The sequence below is a fragment of the Lynx canadensis genome, chromosome B4 (genome assembly GCF_007474595.2).
Source record: "Lynx canadensis isolate LIC74 chromosome B4, mLynCan4.pri.v2, whole genome shotgun sequence".
In the NCBI taxonomy this organism is placed as follows: domain Eukaryota; kingdom Metazoa; phylum Chordata; class Mammalia; order Carnivora; family Felidae; genus Lynx; species Lynx canadensis.
In genome coordinates this window covers 108,714,147-108,738,784 of record NC_044309.1, presented here as the reverse complement: position 1 = coordinate 108,738,784, position 24,638 = coordinate 108,714,147, and the positions used below count along the sequence as shown (strand labels likewise).

The 24,638-nt window shown below is 32.9% G+C and overlaps 1 pseudogene; it reads right to left on the bottom strand.

Annotated features, from left to right (window-relative positions):
• Positions 1-9,442: 9,442 nt before the first annotated feature.
• LOC115519634 lies at positions 9,443-9,655 on the bottom strand (annotated as a pseudogene).
• Positions 9,656-24,638: the final 14,983 nt, after the last annotated feature.

Here is a 24,638-nt window from a genome sequence, read left to right as displayed (position 1 = left end):
ATTTGCATTTTTTTATTAAAATTTTTTTCCATGTTTATTTATTTTTGAGAGACAGAGAGTGACAGAATGTGAGTGGTGGAGGGGTAGAGAGAGAGGGAGACAGAATCTGTAGCAGGTTCTGGGTGCAGAACTGTCAGCACAGCTGACAGGAACCCTGAGATCCTGACCTGAGCTGAGGTCTGATGCTTAACTGACTGAGTGACCCAGGTGCCCCAACACATTTGCATTTTAACTATGATTTTCAATGGCTTAACTCAAATGAATTATCATATTAAGCACCATGATTGTTCATTTGGTACCTTACTTTCAGTCATAAATCTCCTCCCCTCTCCAATATTAAAATTTAAATATTACTGATTTTTCTAGATATGAGACAACACTTACTGTCACACAGAGAGTAAACATTGGCAGCTAAGCTTATTGTCAGCTTCGTAGAGAATTGATAACTGTACAGTTACAATAAAGTGATAAAAATGAAATATTGCTTTGTCTAAAAATACAAGATTAAGTTAATTCAGAGAGTTTTAAATTTTTAAAGAACTGTTCAATCTCTGCTGGCCTATGATACACACATACCTACTCCTTAGGGAGGAGTAGTGCTGAGAAGCTATAAAAAGTCTAATATCTGAAAGGTTAAATTAGATTTGGGAAAGCTACAGGATTCCCAAGTGTTTAAATGATGTAATTATTGTAGAAACAAACTTGATTGTACCTGATAACATAGAGGATTCTTTATATGATGTTTCTGCCATTGGAGATATTATATCACCATAAAAATCCTTTGCAAACCCATCCAAATATATTACGTTAGAAAATATTTAGTAGTTGTTTAATTTAACTCATAAAAAAACCCATAAATAAGTATCAGCTTCCTTGTTGAGGATAAAACACCATGACCAATAATAGCATTTAATGCTTTATGAAATGTAACCCTATGAAAAATGCAGTGTAATTACATTTAGTGACATTCTGCAATTTAATTAGGGTTAATTAAATTGAACTATTGGCAATTTTTGCTTATTTGCATTATTTTTTTAAAAATACTGTGATTTAAAGGTTAATTGCAGTATTTATAAGACAATAAAATTGCTTCTCCATCAACTTTTTTTTCATATAAATACAGATGGATAATTTTGCCACTCTGTAAATAAATTTGTAGTTTTATTATTTAATATTATGAGTTGAACACAACTAAAACAAATGGACAACTTAAACTATGAATATAAAAATTTATTATAAACTAATGACTACCAGGTTGGTGCTTTTGGTTTTTAATTCAGAAGGATGATTCAGGAGGATGGTCTTCTGTGCTTAAGGAGCCTTCTTTTGGGGTTGTCTTTTTGGTGTCACTCATGAGAATATTTCACTTGTGCCTGTTTTTATTCATACCAGTGCTTCTGGTATACTCTCCAACTTGTTGATTTGTTTTACAACTCTTTATATCACTTTCAAAGATCTCAACCTAAACCCTCAAACTTCATCAAGCTGAGTCACTACTGTTTTAATTGCCTTGAGTTTTGCTGCTTCTCTAGTAGGAACCCTTATTTTTCACAACCTGTCAGTTGTATTACTTCCATCTGTCACCAGCATTTCATCACCTCTGAGCAGCACGACCTGCCCTTTGTTAAATCATCTGTTTTTTCAAAACTTCAGTAAATAGTGAACCATTCCAATTACCAGTATGGCATAAGGGGGAGAATTGCAGACTACCTCAGGATGTCTGAGTTTGAATTGTAGGTCTACCATTTAGCATCTGTATGACATTGGGAGGTATACTTAACAGCTCTAATCCTCAATATCTTTACCTGTAAAATGGGAGTAGTAGTAATGCTGTTTAAAGATGCAGTGAGATAATGTAACTAGACCATGCTTTAATTCATATTAGTTTATATTTGTATTATTGGCTTTGGTCTTCTATACTTAGTTTCTCAATCAATTTTTCATGTCTATTATCGTTACCATCAACCTGACAAAAACATGTCAATAATTGAAAACAACCATAGTGATGTGACACCTCAAAATCTACTCTAGATAAATGTATTCATTGGAAGGGGAGAAAATGTTTCTTTGGCCTGAAAGGCAGGTTAGATAGTAATGAAATTGATTATCAGTTATAAAGATGTATTTGCTTCTTTGCTTTCTCTATATCCTCCCCCCAAGGTTGTGGCCCCTTGAACTATGCAGCACCAACTCAGGAAAATTCTCAGTTATGGATATAAGTACACATGATCAGAGGATTCAAAGGAATGAAAATCAGGTACACTGGCACTCAGTTATTCTATTTGGGCAGTCTCTGGCTAGACAGGAGAGTACATCATTCCAGAGAATGTAGTTTAAGGAAATGCGTAAGGCCTTTGGGAATAGAAAATCTATGTCTTAATTATGATTGGTCTTTTTATTTTTTAATATAAATCAGATTCTAGATGTTTATTATTTTTCTGCAAGGACCGTCATAACATTTCATAATTCAAGCTCATATTTTTCATTTTTAGCCTATAATCACGTGCCACAGAGTAGAATATTTAATATTGAAACACACTGAGCTAAGTGTTACAATTCATTTTTCAATAATGATAAGACAAAATCTCATATTCTCTGTCCTGGGGTTTTGTTTTATAGTTCTTATAAATTAGAGTGTTTTGGAAATTCATTGGGAAGACTTGTACTGTGAAAAGATAATCTTTTCATTTCATATCATCTTTTACTGATGTACTTAAAATTTCTAACATCATGATTTGATCTTTTCAAATTTATTTCAGTCACTATTCTTTCACTCTATACTTTCCAGATATGAAAATACTATTGAAATAATCGTAAACATGTGAAAGATACAAAAATGATTCTTTTTAAAACCACTTTCATTAAAATGTTCTAATGAAATCCATCCTTCTCATTTAATAACTTTAATATAAAACCGAAATAAGTTGTATCTGCTTAATATTTTCACTAGTACTAAATACATTTAGTATTAATACTAAACACTAAATACATTTTACATTTTACTAAATACACACACTAGATGTGAACAAATTAACAGTGAAAAGCAAACATTTGACAGTATTTGAAATATATGTCTCTTTTTAAAAATCCATTTCTCATTTGAGAAAAGACATTATTATGATTTAGAATTTTCTCAGTGGCTTATGCACCTAAATATTTATCCTAATAACATTGTATTTTTTAAATTTTTTTGATGTTTATTCATTTTTGAGAGATGGAGAGAGACACAGCGTGAGTGTGGGAGGGGCAGAGAGAGAGGGAGACACAGAAACCAAAGCAGGCCCAGGCTCTGAGCTGTCAGCACACAGCCCAATGTGGGCTTGAACTTACAGACTGCCAGATCATGACCTGAGCCGAAGTCAGATGCTCAACTGACTGAGCCACCCAGGCACCCCACATTGTATTTTAAATTATAGATTTTAAAGCAGATAATAATCTGTACAAGGAAAAGAGACACAAAATATTTATTTCATGGGTACATAAGTATGTATGTACTTAGACTAATTGATCTAGAATAACACAAGTGGGTAAAAATATGAAATTGTTTTGCAACTCGTGTTTTAAATAATGCAAATGTAGAAAATTATGACCTTCCCTTCTAATGTACCATAGATATTTTAGTGCAGCTTCCAATTTTAAAATAGCATGAAGTGATTAATATTCATCAAAAGGAAGTGGGAAGAGAAGCATCATTTTATTTTCAATTAATAGAAAACATGGCATTGTCTATTTTTAGTCTCCTAGCTATTTATCCATTCCCTACGGAAGTGAATGGGCTTCCACACTCCTTGTCTGCTTTTTTGCTAAAAGTGCTTGCCTGGGCTGCCAAGCTCACCACGCAGTTTCTATCTGGCATTGAAGCGCTATCTTTTTCAGCCATGCAAGTCTGTGTTTTGTGATAAAGTGCCGTTATGGGCAGCCTTGCTGACTCTACTCTGGTTCAGAAAGAACCCGTGTGCACTACAGGATTCCATTTGAAAACTCTCTCTTCTGATGCTTGACTTTCTTCTGAAATTGTACTTGCAATCCTAATGGTTCTCTTTTTAATATTTTGACCCATTTTACTTGTTTAATATGAACTAGATATTTAATTCTACATAGAACAGCGAGGAAGTTTCTGACTGCTACAGACAGTAAATTTTATAAGAGATAAACTACAATTTATAACTTGATTTTACCCAGCATGTATCACTTTAAATGCACAGATGGAGAGTTTTCAGGCCACTCTGGGGGTAATCTGACTTGAGATATGTTGGTCTATTCATTTCACATTCCACAAGATCCACCGTGATTATTTCAGTCCATGTGATGGCATAGTGGCTGTATCACTGTCAATTTTTTCAGCATGAGAAAAGAAAGCATTGGTTGTATTACCAGCCATTTATTTAATGTGTGTATAGGCATCATCTTGGAACATCCATTTCTGATGTTTTATAGGCACTTGACACCGTCTGCTTCAAACACATAGAAATGAAGGATACATAGTAACTGAGTGTATCTACTTATAAGTTTAACTAACAAAGCTTTAAATATTTTTTACCTGAATTTATAAATTAGATATATTTAGTTTTTAGGAATCACACAAGCAGGAGAGAGAAAACTCACACTATAGTAGGGAAATCTCTCCCAAAACTGCTTAAAGAATTTTCATAAATTCAAACTTATAAATTCGTAAGTTAAATTCCCTTAACAACTCTAACACTGTTAACAGAAAATAAAGTCATCCTAGACATTTTAGCTATAAGTATCAAATATACCATGTTCCCCTAAATATCATACGCACTTTCATTAAAAAAAAGACACTGATATTGTAAACTTAATAATGAAGTGTTAGTGATTTAGACTTGGCTCCCTTCATTATATCTTAACTTAATTACCTTTTAACTTACTCTCTAATGGGCATGCTGAGGTTACTTGGTGGAAAATTAAAAATCATTGTACTGTTTGCTATGCCAGGTTTGCTGTAATTATTGGTATATTTGTTTATCATTCACAAACTTGAAATCACTTTATGAGAACTATATGTGTGCCCTGGATTCCTCCCAGGATGCTGATTAGACAGGTGGGACCATTTTTAAAGCTGTCTGATTTGGTTGATGGAATTTCCTACTCCCTTTAATTTACTACCTAATTGAAATCTATTTCTTCTCATGATATTCTCCTGTTACAATTCAGCACTGCTGCAATTCTAAAATTTTTAAATGCCATCCATTGGGTTTCAAAATTCACTTATCTTTGTCTTCTGAAGCTATAATTCTGATGTTAGGCTAATGACATTTTGGAAACAAAAGAGAGGGAAAATTATGAATAGCAGAAAAGGGGAGAGGTATTTGTTTCTTTTCTCCTCAATTAGAGATTATTTTTTCTGTCTTCATGTATTTATTAAATTGGCTTTTAGTTCCTCATTTTATTGGAGAATAGCAAATTTAACATTCCTATTCATGTAGAAAGGGCAAATGTCAGCTAGTCATTGATACTTTAGGCAATATCAATGTCTAATTTCAGCTGGGACCCTAAAGTTACAACGTAGACTAGTGTGGAAAGAACTAGGGTTTTAGTGATTAGACATGGGTACTAATCTGACTTTACCAATCATCATCTGTATGATGTTGAACATGTTACTTAATTGTTAATGTCAGTTTCCATATCTTTATATCTGGGGTAACTAAACAAACCACACCAATTTATTGTGAAAATAAAATCACATCTCTAAAGTACATTTTTTTTTTATTTTATTTTTGGGACAGAGAGAGACAGAGCATGAACAGGGGAAGGGCAGAGAGAGAGGGAGACACAGAATCGGAAACAGGCTCCAGGCTCCGAGCCATCAGCCCAGAGCCTGACGCGGGGCTCGAACTCACGGACCACGAGATCGTGACCTGGCTGAAGTCGGACGCTTAACCGACTGCGCCACCCAGGCGCCCCTCTAAAGTACATTTTAACATGCCTGACACCTAGGTAACACTTATTAAATTATAGTTGCAATTAGTTAATCTATCAAAATAATCTTATATATGCTAGGGTGGAGTGGTTCATTACTGATATTAAATGTAGCTTTGAAAATAGATTTTACTTTTAAACTCACTAGGGCAAAGAATTTAATTTAAAATCTGCCATGTTTCATACAGATGTCAAGATCTGTGAAGGGACTGAGATCTGAGATCTGAGATTTTGCCCTCTGTGTTAGCTAATAAGTTATCCTGTCGAAAGTTCACCTACATCGATAAAGACAAAAGATGCCTGCATGAGACAAAGGACAGTTTATGACTCACAGCAACAGCAGTGGTCAGCATTATATTGTTTACACTAGTTCTCCAAGCCCTAATTCCCACATGCCACCTGGTGACATGACAAGGTCTGGGTGATGCCTGTACACACTGTAGGTTATGTTAAAGGAGAAAAAAAAAAACCCTGAGTTTAAAAACCCTAATTTTTTATAAGGAGACTGTGAGCAAATCTACCCAACCTTTGCCCTGGAAAGAGACATTGTAATTATTAATGTGAACAGCAAACCAATATGCCTTCTGTTCTGGAAGACACTCTCTAACTTCCAAAGCTATTTGCTTTATGAACAATCTTGAAAGATGATATAGTTTCCTGTCTCACATTTAGGTCCTTTATCCATTTTGAGTTTATTTTTGTAAATGGTGTGAGAAAGTGGTCCAGTTTCAACCTTCTGCATGTTGCTGTCCAGTTCTCCCAGCACCATTTGTTAAAGAGGCTGTCTTTTTTCCATTGGATGTTCTTTCCTGCTATGCAAATTGGTGCAGCCGCTCTGGAAAGCAGTGTGGAGGTTCCTCAGAAAATTAAAAATAGACCTACCCTATGACCCAGCAATAGCACTGCTAGGAATTTACCCAAGGGATACAGGAGTACTGATGCATAGGGGCACTTGTACCCCAATGTTCATAGCAGCACTGTCAACAATAGCCAAATTATGGAAAGAGCCTAAATGTCCATCAACTGATGAATGGATAAAGAAATTGTGGTTTATATACACAATGGAATACTACGTGGCAATGAGAAAAAATGAAATATGGCCTTTTGTAGCAATGTGGATGGAACTGGAGAGTGTAATGCTAAGTGAAATAAGCCATACAGAGAAAGACAGATACCATATGGTTTCACTCTTATGTGGATCCTGAGAAACTTGACAGGAACCCATGGGGGAGGGGAAGGAAAAAAAAAAAAAGAGGTTAGAGTGGGAGAGAGCCAAAGCATAAGAGACTGTTAAAAACTGAGAACAAACTGAGGGTTGATGGGGGGTGGGAGGGAGGGGAGGGTGGGTGATGGGTATTGAGGAGGGCACCTTTTGGGATGAGCACTGGGTGTTGTATGGAAACCAATTTGTCAATAAATTTCATATATATATAAAAAAAATAAACTAATTCCACTGTTGAAAAAAAAAAAAAGAAAGATGATATAGAACAAAAACTGTTAATGCCCCTGCTCAGAAGACAGAAGTACATGGAGAATTGAATCCCCACAGTGGGATAATGGAAACTATGGACCTTCTAGTATAAAAATCAGGAGAAAATTTTATGAACATAATTTTAATTCATAGTCATTCAAAGTGCTGAATTCTATCCAAACCATTTGTTGACAGGTGTGGTAGAGGAGATCAGTTACTTGTGAATGTCTTAATAGTGTTTTAGAGAAGGGAAAAGAAAAATTGGGATATTTATGAGGTTTTTGGATACAGTTGAAAGCATGTATTTCAATGTGAGGTCTTAATTAGGACTGGTTCATGATGTAGTGGATGATGAGTGGACCAGGCAAAGTTAAGGTTTTGAGAAAACAGTTCTGAAGTGAGTGTTATGTATTGAAAGTTAGCAGACGGATGTTCATATTAATGAGTTTTTCAAAAGTGCTTGAAAGGAACAATAATGTTACTTGTATCTTTTATCTTTTTGGATTGGGTTTTCTGGAAGAGCAAGAATAAGTGTAACATTAGTGAAGTCTTGAAAATACAGAGATTAAGCAGTGTGATATAGATGATTTTGCTTCTTCAAAGCCAAATGACATTTATCCAAAGCCTGTCATTATTTGTATATGAATCTGGATTTGTGGCATAGAGACATCTACTCACATTTAATAGGTTTTGTATCTTGAAGATAGTATGGGGAAAAGGGTAGAAAACAGAATATACCAAAAGGAGAAATTAAAAAAAAATGATCATGGTGTGGGAAAATGACCAATTTAAGGTAAAAAAAAAAAAAAACCAAAACTGTAGAGAGGGCACCTGGGTGGCTCAGTGGGTTAAGTGTCTGACTGCGGCTCAGGTCTTGATCTCACCATTCACGAGTTTTGTTGTTTTTTTTTTTTTTTTAATTTCTTTTTAACATTTATTTATTTTTGAGACAGAGAGAGACAGAGCATGAACAGGGGAGGGGCAGAGAGAGAGGGAGACACAGAATCTGAAACAGGCTCCAGGCTCTGAGCCATCAGCACGGAGCCTGACACGGGGCTCGAACTCAGGAACTGTGAGATCATGACCTGGGCTGAAGTCGGCCGCTTAACCGAGCAAGCCACTCAGGCACCCCTCACCATTCACGAGTTTGAGCCCCACATCCAGGTCTGCGCTGACAGCTCTGAGCCTGGCGCCTGATTTGGATTCTATGTCTCCCTTTCTCTTTCTGCCCCTCCCCCACTAATGTTCTGTCACTCTCTCTCAAAAATAAACATTAAAATTAAGAAAGAAATATATATATAAAAGAAATATATATATATATATATATATATATATATATATATATATATATATATATATATATAGGGATAGAGAGAGAGAGAGGGGCACTTGGGTGGTTCAGTCAGTTAAGTGTCTGACTTTGGCTCAGGTCATGATCTTACGGTTTGTGGGTTCAAGTCCCCTGTCAGCCTATGTGCTGACAGCTCAGAGCCTGGAGCTTACTTCAGATTCTGTGTCTCCCCGTCTCATCCCCTCCCCAACTCGTGCCCTCTTTCTCAAAAATAAATAAACCTTAAAAAAATTTTTTTTAATGTACAGGAAACAAACAGGGAAGAAATGTTAAACACACAGAAGAATTCTAACAGTACACTAGCATCTGCCCTAAGAATGAATATAAGATTAGAGTCACATTATTATAAAAAAAGATATCTTCCTTGCACTTAGGACAATAGAGAAAAATGAGTCCAATCAGAATATCTGATCTAAGTGTATATATATATTAATCTTATTATGGAAAATACTTGATTGAGCTATGTAGCCAGCTGAAAGTTTTTCCAGGTGTTCTTATTTGTTCTTTCTTTCTTTTCTGTTTTGGTCTAGATTTGATATTTCCAAAGTCAAAAGTTACATAAGTCCCTGTAGACAAGGGGTGATTTATAAGCAAAGAGGGTCATCAAGATTAGGATGGAGTTCAAAAGAAGCAATAAGAGAGAAACCACTTGAGAAAACGGAAGTCATTTTATGTTCCAATAAGAATTCCCCAAGCCTATCACTCTCAACGCAGGCTGTCCAGAAAATAAAACCTTTTCTTAAAAATAAACTTTCAGGTTTGAAAAATATTTTTTGGTGCAAATGATAAAGTTAGAGCTTTCTGACCAATGGGCTTCCATTTTCCAGGAATAATTATTAAACTGATAAGGACAGATACCATACTTGATCTTAGCCAAAAGACTGAGAAGTGATTACAGATAATTATTAAAATATGAGAAAATGAGGCAGTAATACTAGAGGTAAATTTAAAACGTTTAGTTCTTCCTAAACAGAGAATTGACATCTGTTCAGACAGTTTGGTGGGCTGCTTTTTTTTTTTTTTATTACATTCTGGTTTATATTTCAGTTTCTCTCTAGAAAGATTTGCTCTGATGCATTAATAGGAAACCTATTATTAAAATTCACCAAAGCTGCATACTCCAAATTCACCTGTATCCATAGTAAAGATGACATTTCACCTCCATCATTCTGCCTTTTTTGTTCATCGAACTTATTTGATATGGAAAAAGAATGCAATAACATATATTGAAGGAGGACACAGGAGAAGAAAGAGCAAACTGGAATGACTCCTTCAGAGGGAGCTGAGATTTGCTGCAAAATTGGCATGTGGCCCCTTAACGCAGCAGATTGAGATCCAGTAGCCATTGAGGAACAACCATTTAAGTATCGTGACAGCTGTATTCAGCCGTCAAAGAAAAGTTGGACAGACTTCATGGCGGATGACTGGACAGATCAATGTAAAAACTTGAAACATTACATTTGAGTTTCAAGGTAAATACTTTTCCTCGGTAGAGACACTGGTATTTCCTGTGTTTTCATGAAAAATGCCTGATAAATTAATACAATTTGCTTCTAAGGGAAGACGCAGACAGGATGACATATTAAATGTTCTTTAGCTCAAGGTCTACTCAGAAAACAGAACCCAACTCAAAGCTTGTGTGAGGCTAGTTTATTATTATTATTATTATTATTATTATTATTACTATTACTATTATTTTTAGTTTATTTTTTGAGAGAGAGAAAGAAAGCAGGGGAGGGGCAGAGAGAGAAAGAGAATCCCAAATAGGCTCCGCACTGTCAGCATAGAGCCCAATGTGGGCTCGAAACCATGAACTGTGAGATCATGACCTTAACCAACTGAGCCACCCAGGCAGCCCAAGGCTAGTTTATTTTAGCATGTGATCCCAGGTAGGAGATGGAATTCAGGGCAGTGAGAATGGAATAGGGAAGGAGGAACCGCCAATGCAAGGATGTCATGGAGTTGGATGTTCTCCAGGCAACTGTTACCCATTCCCATTGAGACCTTCTGAGGACCTTATAAAATGGACCCACAGAATTATCTACCCAAAGATGAAACAGGGAGATATGTGTCCAATACTTTTTGGCCCTGTTGGTCCAGGGTGGCCCTGTTGGCATTAATTGTTTATACTTCCAGATCAAGAGGCAGTCTGACTAGATGACATTCCCCACATGGGTCTTACAAGAACTCCAGGGCAAGACTCACATTGTAAGATCCTCAGCTTGAGGCAATGCTTTTGGAGGTTGCACCTGACAAAGCTCTCTAAAATTTGCGTGATGCTGACTGCTGCAACCAGAGGATTTTCAAATAGTGTACAAGTTGTGTCCAAGGTAAAGGATAGTCAGAACGATAATACTAAATTGAGTCTGGGATGGGATTAGTTTGCTGAAAGACAATTTGGTCAGAGATTTAATGATTCTAATGATACAAAAGGCAGTGTGCCATACTAGTGCATTTGATTCCCAGAACTAATCCCTTTTTATTACTTTTTTTCCTTTATATGATGAAGTTATTTTCAGAAATAATCATGAATTTAAATAAGTAATAATAATGGTCAAATAAAGCCTACAGTGATTTTTTTTCTTTTGTTGAATTCTGTACTTCTAATAATACAAGTAAAATAATATAAATATTAATAATATAAAATAATGTAAATAATATAAGACAAAAATTAAGACCCTTTAATTTTAAAAATCTGTGTTTTTATAAAATATTTAAAACCCATAGTTTTATATCTATATACTGGTCTATCACAGAAATGAATGATAACATTACGTTTTAGTTTTGAGCCTTAAGTTCTGAAAACTTATCAAAGGGTTTGTCAAAATCTATATTCTTCATATATTGATGTTTAATAAATAGCATAGCCAAGTTCCATTTTTCATTCATGATTGATAAAGTATTTTTAATGTTTTTTTTAATTTCAAAAGGTTGTTTCACTTGATGTGGCAATTATACAAAATAAATTCTTTAATTTTTTTTTTTTATTTAGAGAGAGAAACTATGAATGGGGGAGGGGCAGAGAGAGAATCCCAAATGCAGAGAATCCCTTCACTCTCAGTGCAGATCCCAATGTGGGGCTCAGTCTCACGAACCATGAGATCATGACCTGAGCCGACGTCAGATGCTTAATTGACTGAGCCATGCAGGTGCCCCTAGAAAAGAAATTCTTAAATATAATAGTTTGTTGGAGATTCATAAAAAGTAAATTTTGCAATAAAATCCAGACATTCCCATAATGTCTATGTATTTATTTCTTCAGGACTGATTCTGGCAGATTTTCAGTATTTCTATAGTTCAAAAATATTTTCACCAAATAATTCATCATACATTTCTGTTACATTTGATAAATATATATTTGAAGTTTTCTTCTTCAGAGAAAACTCTCTACATATAAGTGTACATTGACTTTATTTGATCTACTAATTTAGAATAATTGCCCAGTTGTTAATGAAAATAATTGAGACATTCAAATACTGTATCTTTGACTTTTTTCTGATGACCTAACACCATTATCCTTTATCATTTCTTTTGGCATTTATCTTCTGCAAATATTCATTTCCTTACATTTTATTGTTGCAAAGTTACTAACCTCCATTGTTTTCTGAATCAGTCTTCAAGTGTTAATTTAAAACTTGATGTTTCACTCTAAATAATTCAAATCTTACTCAGGTTGTTTGCAATATTTGTGTCACTTTAATATTTACATTTCAAATTTCACTTTCAAATGAGGTAACTCAGAAAAGACGTAGACAGCAGACGACAATATCTGAGCTGATGTTTGTGTGTCCCTTTTTCCTTTGAATCAACCAGTACTTCATGGATTGAATTAACTTTCAAAATGTGTCTTTCCTGTGCACTCAGCTTCATAATGAGCACTACATCTTTTAAGAAAGTCCTTAGTGATAATATCTACATTCTGCAGCCTTTGCTATTGATCAGGTGAACCTGAAAGGATAGGTTTATTTTTCACAAATTCCAAAATACATTTTCCTGAGGAAATCTTCTAAAAGAGTGAATTCTCTTAAGCTTTGGGGGAAAAATGTGCTCAAGGAGCAAATGAGAATTAAGGATTAATTTATTTCATATTTTTCCATCATTTGTTTTGGCCACAGTTATACTGTTGTCATATTCTTGACCATTGGGCAGTCGTTTCAGGGAATTTCCTGGAAAGGAGAGAAAAAGCTCAAAATTAATTTCTTTATCTTGACCATCTTCAAGATTGATGTATTTGATCAACTTGTATAAATGAACAGAGTATAAAGCTTTGGGAACGTTAAGAATTTCAAACTACTTTGCATTTTTAATGCAACTATCTGTTCTTTGAGGTAATTTTCCAGAAGATGAATATAATTATTTAGACCATAGAAAAAAAACTAGCATGGTAATACATTACTGCATAGTAAAACATTACAAAATGTTCCTTTGACTTTGGGTCATAATTTGAGAGTAATTTCTTCAACTTCAAAACAGTGTTCTTTATTTGCTAATGACATATGGTTTTTATGATCAGGGAAAGGATATTTTATTTGGCTGAAAGCATTATTAACTCTAAATAGGATCTAAAAAGTCATTTTTTATTCATACACATACACACAAACATATATCTACATGTGTGCATATGTATGTATATATGTGTGCATATATGCATATATATGTTTTCATATGTGGTGTAAAAGTCTTCCATTTTGTAAGAAGATAAATATTGTTCAGATGTCTTAATATCAGGGACTTTAGAATATACTTTCCAGCAGGTTTTAAAATGATTTATTAAGCTGGACATGCCAGGTTTTGTTTCATTACCAGTAAACTAATAAAATATATATTTTTTTCAGTTTCTAAACAACTCACATAAACTCTCAATTTTTCACTATATGGAAAATATATAAAGAGTCTAAAAACCATCAAGATGACAAGAGTTGACTTCCCTCCTTTGTTCTTTTCTCATTCTCATTCAATTGTATAACATTTATTATAATATGGTTCACTTCTTTTAAACGGGTTTAATCTCAATCACCTGGAACAAATATTGACTGAGTAGTGAAATCATAATATATTAAAATTTCATTTATCATATCTTTTCCTTCAAAGGCTTAGCCAAGCATCTCCTTATCATCATCATTATCATCATCACTATTAGTGTTGACTTTTGATGATACTTACTTTCTGTTCAAAATTATCAAACTTGAGAGAAAAATATTCAAATTCATCCTTTACCTGTATCACTTAAGCATTATTCTTTCTTGTATGGGTTCTTAGGATTGTATGTGCAATCCTGATTTTCCTATAATTGAAGAACTATATGTAATTTTTATATATTACACTTTTTAGAGTATGTTCAATGATTCAATTACCTCCTGTATTGACTTCTATTTTCTTGTTTTACTCCACTAGAATGTTATCACATCATGTTGACAAGGTACCTCACATTAAAGTTCTTTACAGAACTTTACAGAACATAGAATTATTATGGTTTCACAATAATATAGAAAATTATTTTAGGCTACTCCAAATTCCTGGAGAGGGAAAAAACCTCAAAACACAAAAAACTATGTAGATAAAGTTTTATAACAAGTGAATGTCAAACTTTGGTTAGTTTGATGTAATTATTTAAATTACTTTTTATATGTTAATAAGTTTATTTTCTCACAACCAAACATAAAATGTTTATTTTGAGTAACAACTCAATTGCTCCACTGGTGCACATTTTATTTTTATGAGTTGTTTTCTGTTTTAAAACAAAAATTAATTAAAATAGAATAATAAAATCCAATTTTAAGTATGTTATTAAAATCAATAAAATATTATATATGTGGCTTAATATGAACTTTTCAAACAAAAATTATGCACTTCAGAGTTCATATATTATTTCACTCAGGTCTTAAAATAAAAATTCCAGCAGTCACAAGGAATGACAAAATTGACCTAATTCAAATTCCATTTCTTTATCTGTACATTCATTGTGCTGACACTGTTTATTCTGTGTCCACCTTTGGAAAAAAAAAAGCTTGAGCTTTTTTCTGCCTAGATACCCTTAATGAAATATTCTATATTTTTAATAAAATAAAAAATGAAAAATATATAGATATTAATCTTATTATCATTATTTTGTCTGAAAAATGAAACATATAAGATTTATAGTAATCAAATGAACATAACTTAGCTATCTAATTGAATGACTGATAGGGAAATTTAAGTGGTACAGAGGATTACCATATTGGGATTTTTAAAAATATTCTAATATAAAATAACATGTGCTACCTATAAAATAAATTTCAACTAGAGGATAATAGAAAAATACAGCTGCATGTTAGTGATCCTTTCTGAAATGAGTATCTTTAAAATGAGCTAGACTTTAAGAAGAATATTTATGAAATTCTTTTACACATTTCCTTGTAAGGAGAGGAAAAATAATATGTAGTACCACATTGGTTGGAGACACACTGTACCTGATGATATTTAGAGATCAAACTATTTAGAAAACAATGACTATAACTGGGTCCACATGTGTCGGGGGCTTACTGTACAACTGAGAGTTCTCTGAATTAACTTCCATATAGTGTACAATATTTAATAGAGGACACAATAAAATATGTGAATTGGAAGCACATATATGTTTTTTTTTTTAACTTGACTGTAACCATGACATTTTTTGAACTTCAACAAATTATTCTCTGAGGAAAGAATAATTTATTACTGACATTATTTAAAATTGCTGAATCATGGTGATAATAAAAATATAGAACAACTTTTATTTTGATATTTTATTATTTTTATAAAATATGTAAAGTCATGTACCCCCTTACTGCCTGCTCCTAGGCAGAATGCTACCTCTTTACTGCCCATAATGTGATATAATGGAAAAGTGACACTGAATAGGATTTTCTGTAATAATCAATGATTTGGCAAACCTAATAATCATTGACTTCTCATTTCTCACTATAGGAAGCCTATAAGACTGACTTTAGAGAAAGTTAGAAAAAAGAAGTATCTGAGTCAGAAAGTAATAAGAAAGAAACAAAAAAGATAGTATTCAGAACTGGTTAACATTACCAATTTAAGGAGCAATTCAAGTACACTAATTTGAGAAGCATGTTTGACTTTTGTGAAATTAGCCCATCCTTTCTCATAGGATCAGGAAAAGGCAAAGAAACGAAAACAAACAAACAAACAAAAAAACACTTGGAAGATGTTTGTTTGTTTAGGAAAGTTGGCTTCTTAAGCCTAAGAAATTCCATGATAACATATAATGGTGGCAGTCCCCATTTTGCCTTCCTTTGAGTAGACAATTTTGTTTTTTCTCTTGTGACTTAAGTACTTCAAATGATGTTTACCAAGTGGAATGCCTAGCACTTCATAAGTATTCTAAAATGGTATCCATCCATGGTCTGATAATAATAATTATGATTATAACTTTCAACAGATTCTATATTGTATTAAGATGTTCAATATGAGGTAATCAGCTTAAACTGATGCCATATACATCATAATCATTTTTACAAACAACTCATTCTTAGCTGTATTTCTCATTTTCAAGTGTGTTGATTAATTGAACAGAAGTATCTCATCAGATCTTTTTCTATTTCACCTTTTTCATACGTTCAGTCTTCATTTAAATGCAGTGAGGCATGCTTGATATACGCCTAAGTGGAGCTTGCACATTTTTGACTCTGTTCACTGAGCTTAAACAGCTCTCCCTGAAATTGGGTTGCGTTTTTTTTTTTATTGTTGATTCTCTTCTTCTCTTCTTAACTACTGTACTGCTTCAAAGCCTTCTTACAATCTATGTGTCACTGCCATCAAAAATGAAAGTTGAGCTATGAATTTGGGAGTTTGCCATCCTTATGAGGAACAGAGAAAGACTTCAAAAAGCCATTGCTAGGAAGCTAGGAAGGAATGCTATGAAAATGGTATATTTTTATACTTGATACAGATTATAGCTCCCAAATAGATGGCATTTAGAGATCAAAATATTTAGAGGATAAATGAATACCTATTATTTCATAATTGTTGGTGATAATTATGTGTTAATAAGCCAAGGAATTTCTTCATTTGCTACATTTCACTTATTCTTCACTCTTTCTTTCTTTTTAGGACTTACTTCTGAATCCTAAGCTAAGAAGATGAAAATATCTGAAATTGTCCATGATAAACTTCTTCAGTTCTAGCATACTCTTTAATTGCATACACCTAGAGGAATATTGTAAGGTCTCTAGTAGCCTGGAATACAAGAGAAAAAGTTAAATTGAGATAAGCTCACAGTTGAGGTTTTCTACACTGTAGACTTAATGAAGCTTATTTTAGTTGCATACATGGACCATGCTCTTTTCTCACTTCCAGACCTTCAACATTGTGGTCTCTTCAATTCTGTAGACCCTTCTTCCCCACTTTTGATTTAAAAGTATATTAGAAATTTGCTTTCTCCTGAATGTCTTCCAGAGCTCTTATACTATTATATCCCCTTATTTTGTGCTTCTGTCTTACCCCATACTTTTCTCTATTGTTCAAATGTTTTTTTTTTTAAATGTCTGTTTCACATCTGAGAACCTGTAAGCAATGTGAAGGCTGAGATCTTACCTCTGATGATAATAAGTGGTGATAGCTCTTGAACAGGTATTTAAATGAATGAATAACAATGGAGAACACATATTGAAGGTTCACACAACTTAGAGTGGCAATGACTGATAAAAACCAAGTTTTCTTATTTTTAGTACAATTCCTATTCTGTCGCAGTACATTGACCTAATTAATCATGATCCTCTGAGTATGTAAGTTATCAAAAACTGAGAAAGAAAAAGAAAAAGTGGTTTTAATAAGCCATTTTTCTAAAATCCATTTTGGGGTTAATATTCATATTCATTTTTACTGACTTTAGTAATTCAAGTGCATTAAACTTGCTCTAGAATTTGTTACTTATTTTTTTTCTCATTTACATCTCTAAAGAGAAAGAATTCTATCAATGAATAGTGAATCACAACAGCTGCACTTTTATTGCTAAGCAGATATATATAGTGCTATAAATAAATCAATATTTTTATTTGTGTGCTATGGCCACAGTACTTTTTCTCTGTTAAATTAAACCTTAATGAATTTTGTAAGTGATCTTGGACTTCAATAAAAAGTTCATCAACAGACTACAAAAGTATTCCTTCATGAGGTATTAAAATGGAAAAATAGCAATGGTAGATAGCCTGCTTTATAGAAGGAAAAACACCCAGATTTTAAAGATCCTATTTTGATCTCATTCTCTGACTATGCTTCCAGAAAATTTCTGAGGACTAGAGTAGAATAACGCAATGTTATGGAAGAGAGACAGTATGGGTGTAAGAGCAGTAGAGAAATAATGCAGCATCCCACCAAAGAGAAAGAAAGGGAAGTATATTCTCTTAAGTTGGGACACTTATACTAGCTAATAAGTGCTTCCTTTAAATATACAACTTCTCTCATAAAGAGGAAATAAAAATACTGTAAGTCAAGAGAAAAAGGTCAGAAAGGGTATTTCTTATTTTTTTCCTCTCCTTGCAAGGAAATATGTAAAAGAATTTCATAAATATTCTTCGTTTTTTTTTTTCAACGTTTATTTATTTTTGGGACAGAGAGAGACAGAGCGTGAACGGGCGAGGGGCAGAGAGAGAGGGAGACACAGAATCGGAAACAGGCTCCAGACTCTGAGCCATCAGCCCAGAGCCTGACGCGGGGCTCGAACTCACGGACCGCGAGATCGTGACCTGGCTGAAGTCGGACGCTTCACCGACTGTGCCACCCAGGCGCCCCATAAAAGAATTTCATAAATATTCTTCTTAAAGGCTAGGACATTTTAAAGATACTTATTTCAGAAAGGATCACTAACAGACAATTATATTTTTTTCTTATTATCCTCTAGTTGAAATTTATTTTGTAGGTAGCACATGTTATTTTATATTATTAGGATATAAAAAAAATCCCAATATGGTACTCCTCTGTACCACTTAAATTTCCCTATCAGTCATTTGATTAGATAGCTAAGTTATGTTCATTTGATTACTGTGAATTTTATAAGTTTCATTTTCCAGACAAAATAATGAAAACAAGATTAATATCCAAATATTTTCCTTTTTTATTTTATTAAAAATATTTGATTAGATAGCTAAGTTATGTTTATTTGATTACTATAAATTTTATAGGTTTCATTTTCCAGACAAAATAATGAAAACAAGATTAATATGTAAATATTTTTCCTTTATTATTTTATTAAAAATACAGAATATTTTGTTAAGGGTATCTAGGCAGAAAACAGATATTTATAAAGGATCCAATATTAGCTTAATTTCATGCTTTTTCCCCTGAAACTATTTTAATAAAAGGCAGTGGCACAATTTCCTCAGAGTTTGTAGAAAGATGTTTGTTCCTCAATACTTATATAGATAGCTCTACTTTATTTGAAAGAATGAGATGGACTCAGACCAGTAACAACGACAAAAATAATTAAATTGTAAATGAACACTATATATATATTTATTTAAATTAATTTTGATAGTGATTAGATTATTGAATCATTAAATTTTCTAAAGAGAAACCAGGAAACTTGACTTTAATAATGAAAGCACACTAACAATATTAAAATTTCAAGTTAATTTTTGGAAATGTTATTTTTCGGAAAAAATTAGTCTTCTGTTTTTTAAATTTACCTTAGCCATTGGAATAAATTAAAGGCATGAATTGTATATGTTTCTGAGACTTGAATGGTTTGTTATTAGAACCCCAGGGGACTCAAGTCTGCAAAAGTAGTGTGTGTCCTATGTGTCTTAGCCACATCCCCACTAATGTAGGAAGAAATGGTGACCTAAATTAGTGTGGAGAAAATGCTTGGTTATCCATGATGTCCTGTCTATGGTGAAGGTGAGGTGAGGATTCTGCTGGTGGTTTGGTTCCCTTTGTCACTCACATTTCTCTGAAACATCATACTTCTGGCTTGATTATCTAGTCCACTGCCCTTTTACATCATCTTCTACAAGTGAATGGAAATATTAAGCTGAATTTATTCTTTCAAAATACATTTGTGAATATCTACTCCACATCATGCATATTGAAGTATTAATGAGAACTACTTTGCTCTTTCCTAGATATGGAAACATATCAAATAAATAATTATATGTAGCAACTGAATTTTTAATAAGAGCTATCCCATAAAGAATACCAGAGGGAAATGGAATTTAAAATAGCAAGGTGGAAAGGGGAGATAGAATCTATAGCTCTTGTTAATTATGTAGATATATCAAAGTTTAAAGTGAAGTAGAGCAGAAAAGAAAAATAGGTCCAGCAAGTGGAAGAACATTTTCCTGAGAGGAAAATTGGGAAAAACTATATTTAATTCTATATTCGTATTGGATTTTTTTAACATTTAAAAGAAAGTGGTACCCAAATAAATAAGGCGTTGGATTTAAAGTTATTTGAACTCTGACCTCCTCTTATTATATAGAACTTTTATTGCCCTGTGGTCATATCCCCTTTTACGGTAAAGACAAATACGTCTGTTTTGCTAAAATCTCTAGGAGTTTGTGTCAGAGTTTAATGTACCAAAAAAAATTATTCATAATATAACATATGTTAGATCTTGACCTAAATAGTTTCAGAAAGCCTTTCTAAATTTGACAAATTAAAACTATTGTGAGTTAAATTCCTAGATGCAGCAGGACTGTCCAGAAGGGTGTAATTTTTATGTGTGTTTTAAAAAGAAGTTCTGCACTATGTGGTAGACATTTTGGTAACTGGATATTTTTTTCTTTAATATATATATATATATTGTATTAATTATATTATATTATATTATAATTATATATATTATATTAATATATATAATATATATAATAATTAATATATGTATATATTGATTATAATTACATATGCCCACACACATACCTCTCTCTCTCAAATGGTTTCTAACTCAGATGACATTATTTGGGACTCTTTTTGGATTATTTATGAATTTGTGGTTAGAATCACCAGTTTGAATTTTCTTACTAGTTTCATCATTGTCATCATAATGTCACTATCTTCCAAGCCAATGCCTTCTATCTCAATCTCTGATTTAAATAGTTTTTAACTTATGTATGTGATAGATACTAATTTCACATCATTTTTTAAAAATATTTTCCCACCTTTTATTTTTAATTGATCACTTAAGTTTCTGGCCATTGCTGTGCTGACAGCTCAGAGCCTGAAGCCTGCTTCAGATTTGTGTCTCCCTCTCCGTCCGCCTCTCCCACACTTGTGCTCTTTCTTTAAAAAAAAAAATAGGGGCGCCTGGGTGGCTCAGTCGGTTGAGCATCTGACTTCGGCTCAGGTCATGATCTCGCGGTCCGTGAGTTCGAGCCCCGCGTCGGGCTCTGTGCTGACAGCTCAGAGCCTGGAGCCTGTTTCAGGTTCTGTGTCTCCCTCTCTCTCTGACCCTCCCCCATTCATGCTCTATCTCTCTCTGTCTCAAAAATAAATAAACGTTAAAAAAATTTAAAAAAATAATAAAAAAATAAAAAAATAAAATAAATAAAAATTTCTGTATTTCTGGCCTGACATGAATGATAAATTGAATATGAAGTGAAGAACACTGCTGCAAATTTGCACACATGGAAGAAGCCATGTGGTGGAGTAGAGAAACCATGGGATTCATCATATATTTGTTCCTGATTTTTTACTTACTACCTTTATGGCCTTGAACAAGTCACAGTGTATATTGATCTTCACAGTATTATGGTGAAGAAAATATGATAATCCAAGTTTTAGTGATGCATAAAGTATTTTACATTTCAAAGGTTATAAAAATGGAAAAGTGATTTCTTTATTAAAATACCCACATGAAAGTTCCCCAGAAAACATTTTTTTTTCTCACTTGGGAATAATTAAGAGTCACTATTATTGCCATAGTGATGGCCCTCATGACCTCCATTAAAGTATTTATTTTGAACATGGAGAATATAGTATATATTAGGTCCTATTGAAAACCTGGTAATTGGTCCAGAGTCCGTAGGATATAATGGTTAATGGCTCAGACTCCCCAGAATCAAGCTGAGTATCAATGCTGCTTTACCACTAATGAACTTTGTAACCTTAGCCAAATTACTGCATATCTCAGAGCATAATCTATAAAATATGTTTGATATGTTTGATAATATATTTAAAGTTTAAGCAGTATCTGTCATAGGGTAAGAGTCAACACTGTTAGTATTGTTTTTTGTTGTTGATGTCTTTATTATTAAAGTTTTTCAGGGACAAAAAAAATCTAGATTTGAAAATGACCTTCCTTGGAAATTTAGGAAATCATATATCTTCTACAGCTTATCAATTAATAAATCACATTAAAATTAATTAAATTCTTTCAAGTAACAACTGCTTATCTCATTGAATTCCAAAGAATAGCTTATAACTTGGTACTCTACAACTAAATGTGAAACATTTTCCAAATTTCAAGTGGATAATGCAGAAAGAGAAGATATTTAGAATGTTTTATAGATCCTTGGAGATTTTATTTGAAGAAATAATTAATTCAATATTCACTTAACTATGTCCAGAACTTAAAATACTTTGATCATTCTTGGATTTAATGAGGGCTCATTTTGCTGTACTACATTCAACCATATTATAAAGTAGAATATCTTTAAATTTCCAATTAGACAATAGTACAGATAATTACCCCTTAAAAGCTTATATGAATACAGAATATGAATATTTGAGTCCAACTCCTAAGTATTCAAATCAAATTTTATTATATGTAGAAAAGTCATTTATAAATAAGACATAACACTTTTTTTCATCTAAATGTTATGTCTTTCCCAGTTGATGTTTATTGTTCTTGAGACTGCTTTCTTGAAATGAGAGTATATAACTTTTCTAAAAGGAACGTGTTTTGAATGTCATTTTTTTTCCTCTGTGGAAAGTTCTATACATTTATTTCCTATGCTAGCAAAGATGGTATTAGACAAGAGAGTTGAAAATGCTACACTCTTATATAAATTGTAGTTTGGATTTTTTAATTAAAATTTGAGATTTCTTTGTTTACAAATAAGGGCAAGGAGGTAATGTAATTTGTTAAATAAAAATTCTTCTAGGAAAGGGTTTTGTCCCTGAAACCTTTTACTTTATAAAAACTGGTATTAATAGTTTCATACTTGTTAGCAACAAATTACTGGCTTTCTACTATGAACAGCCTAAAAAAGATTAAGAGAATGAGACTGAATATCATTACATCTACATTAAATCATCTAGCTCCAAGTGTACATGGCCTACATAAGACTGAAGAGAGAATAGGAGAATTAAGAATCCCTCTCTGTCCTCAACAGTAGTCAAATACTAGGGATGAGGCAAGAGCATGGAGGGGGTCCCTCCGTACCATGCAGGGACTGCTGAAAATAGGGCAGAAACATGAAAAAAACCTACCAATCCAATCCCAACATAAAACATAAAGGAATTCGAAGGAATGCCATAGGAATTTGAAGTCAGATGTGCACTTAAGAGCCTAAATCAACCAAAAAACCCAAATCCAACTCATGTATTGACTCAACACTCATAAGAAGTTCCCACAAGAAAAAGAGGCATGGGATGCCTGGGTGACTCAATCAATTAAACATCTGAGTTCGGCTCAGGTCATGATCTCGAGGTTCTGTTCTTGAGTTTGAGCCCAGAGTGGGGCTCTATGCTCCTCAGCACAGAGTATCTCCCTCTTTCTCTGCCCTTCCCCCACTCACGCTCTCACTCTCTCTCTCTCTCTCTCTCAAAAAATAAACATTAAAAATTTTTAAAAAGAAAATTAAAAAAAAGAAAAAGGAATGACCATTTTTAAGCATAAATGCTATTTATCTTATATGATACATTAGAATAGTAGTACATGGTGATAAGAATAAAAATGTGCAAAACCTTATGGATAAAATTTTAAGACTATAAAAAAATCTTAAATATAGAAATATACCATTCACTTAAACCAAAAAGCTTAATCATAGAACATATTTTAATTCTCCCCAAATTGATCTATAGATTCAATGAAATCACTTTAAAATTACAAATATATTTTGCAGTATTTGACATATTTTTTAATGTTTATTTATTTTTGATGACATGATATTTCTTAAATTTTAATGCAAATACAAATGTCCATAAATAGCCAAGTGACACTTAAAAGAGTACTTTTAACAGTACTTGATAAGACAAAGATGGAGTTGGACAGAGAAACAAAGGCCATCTCTTTATTTCTTGTTTTTATTCTAAGTATCTGGTGATAGCATGAGAAAATATGGAATTGAATCCTTACGTCACAAAATATACATTTAAAATTCAAAGAAAATATGTAAATATATAAGTATGTTAAATGTTTTAAATAAAAGAAACCATATTTGTGATATTTATAAGGATTGCTTATACTGGATAAAAAAATAAGCAGAAGAAAATATTCATAAATTATCCAACATTAACATTACAAAACTTCTATTATTAAACAAATCTCTCAGGAAAGTGAAAAGAAATGCCACAAACTCTCTTGGGACACATTAATTATTGAAGGATTAGTTACTTTATAGAAAATAAAATGAACATTTATAATCAACATGAAAAGAAAAAAAACACTAGAAAAATAGTAAAATAAAAATAATTTTGAAGAGAAAGTGCACATTGCCTATAAACTTTGACAGATAGATGGAGATAGAGATGGATGGACAGACAGACGGATGGGTGGATGGATGGATGGATGGATGGATGGATGGAGATAGATATATCAAGAATCAGAGTAATGTAACAGAAGCCATTATTTTGTACTCACTAAATGACCATTCTTTAGAAAACAGATGTTGGTAATGATTACATGTGGATTAGCAAGCACTCAGTCACTGCAGGTGGAGGGTTAGTTGGTACAAC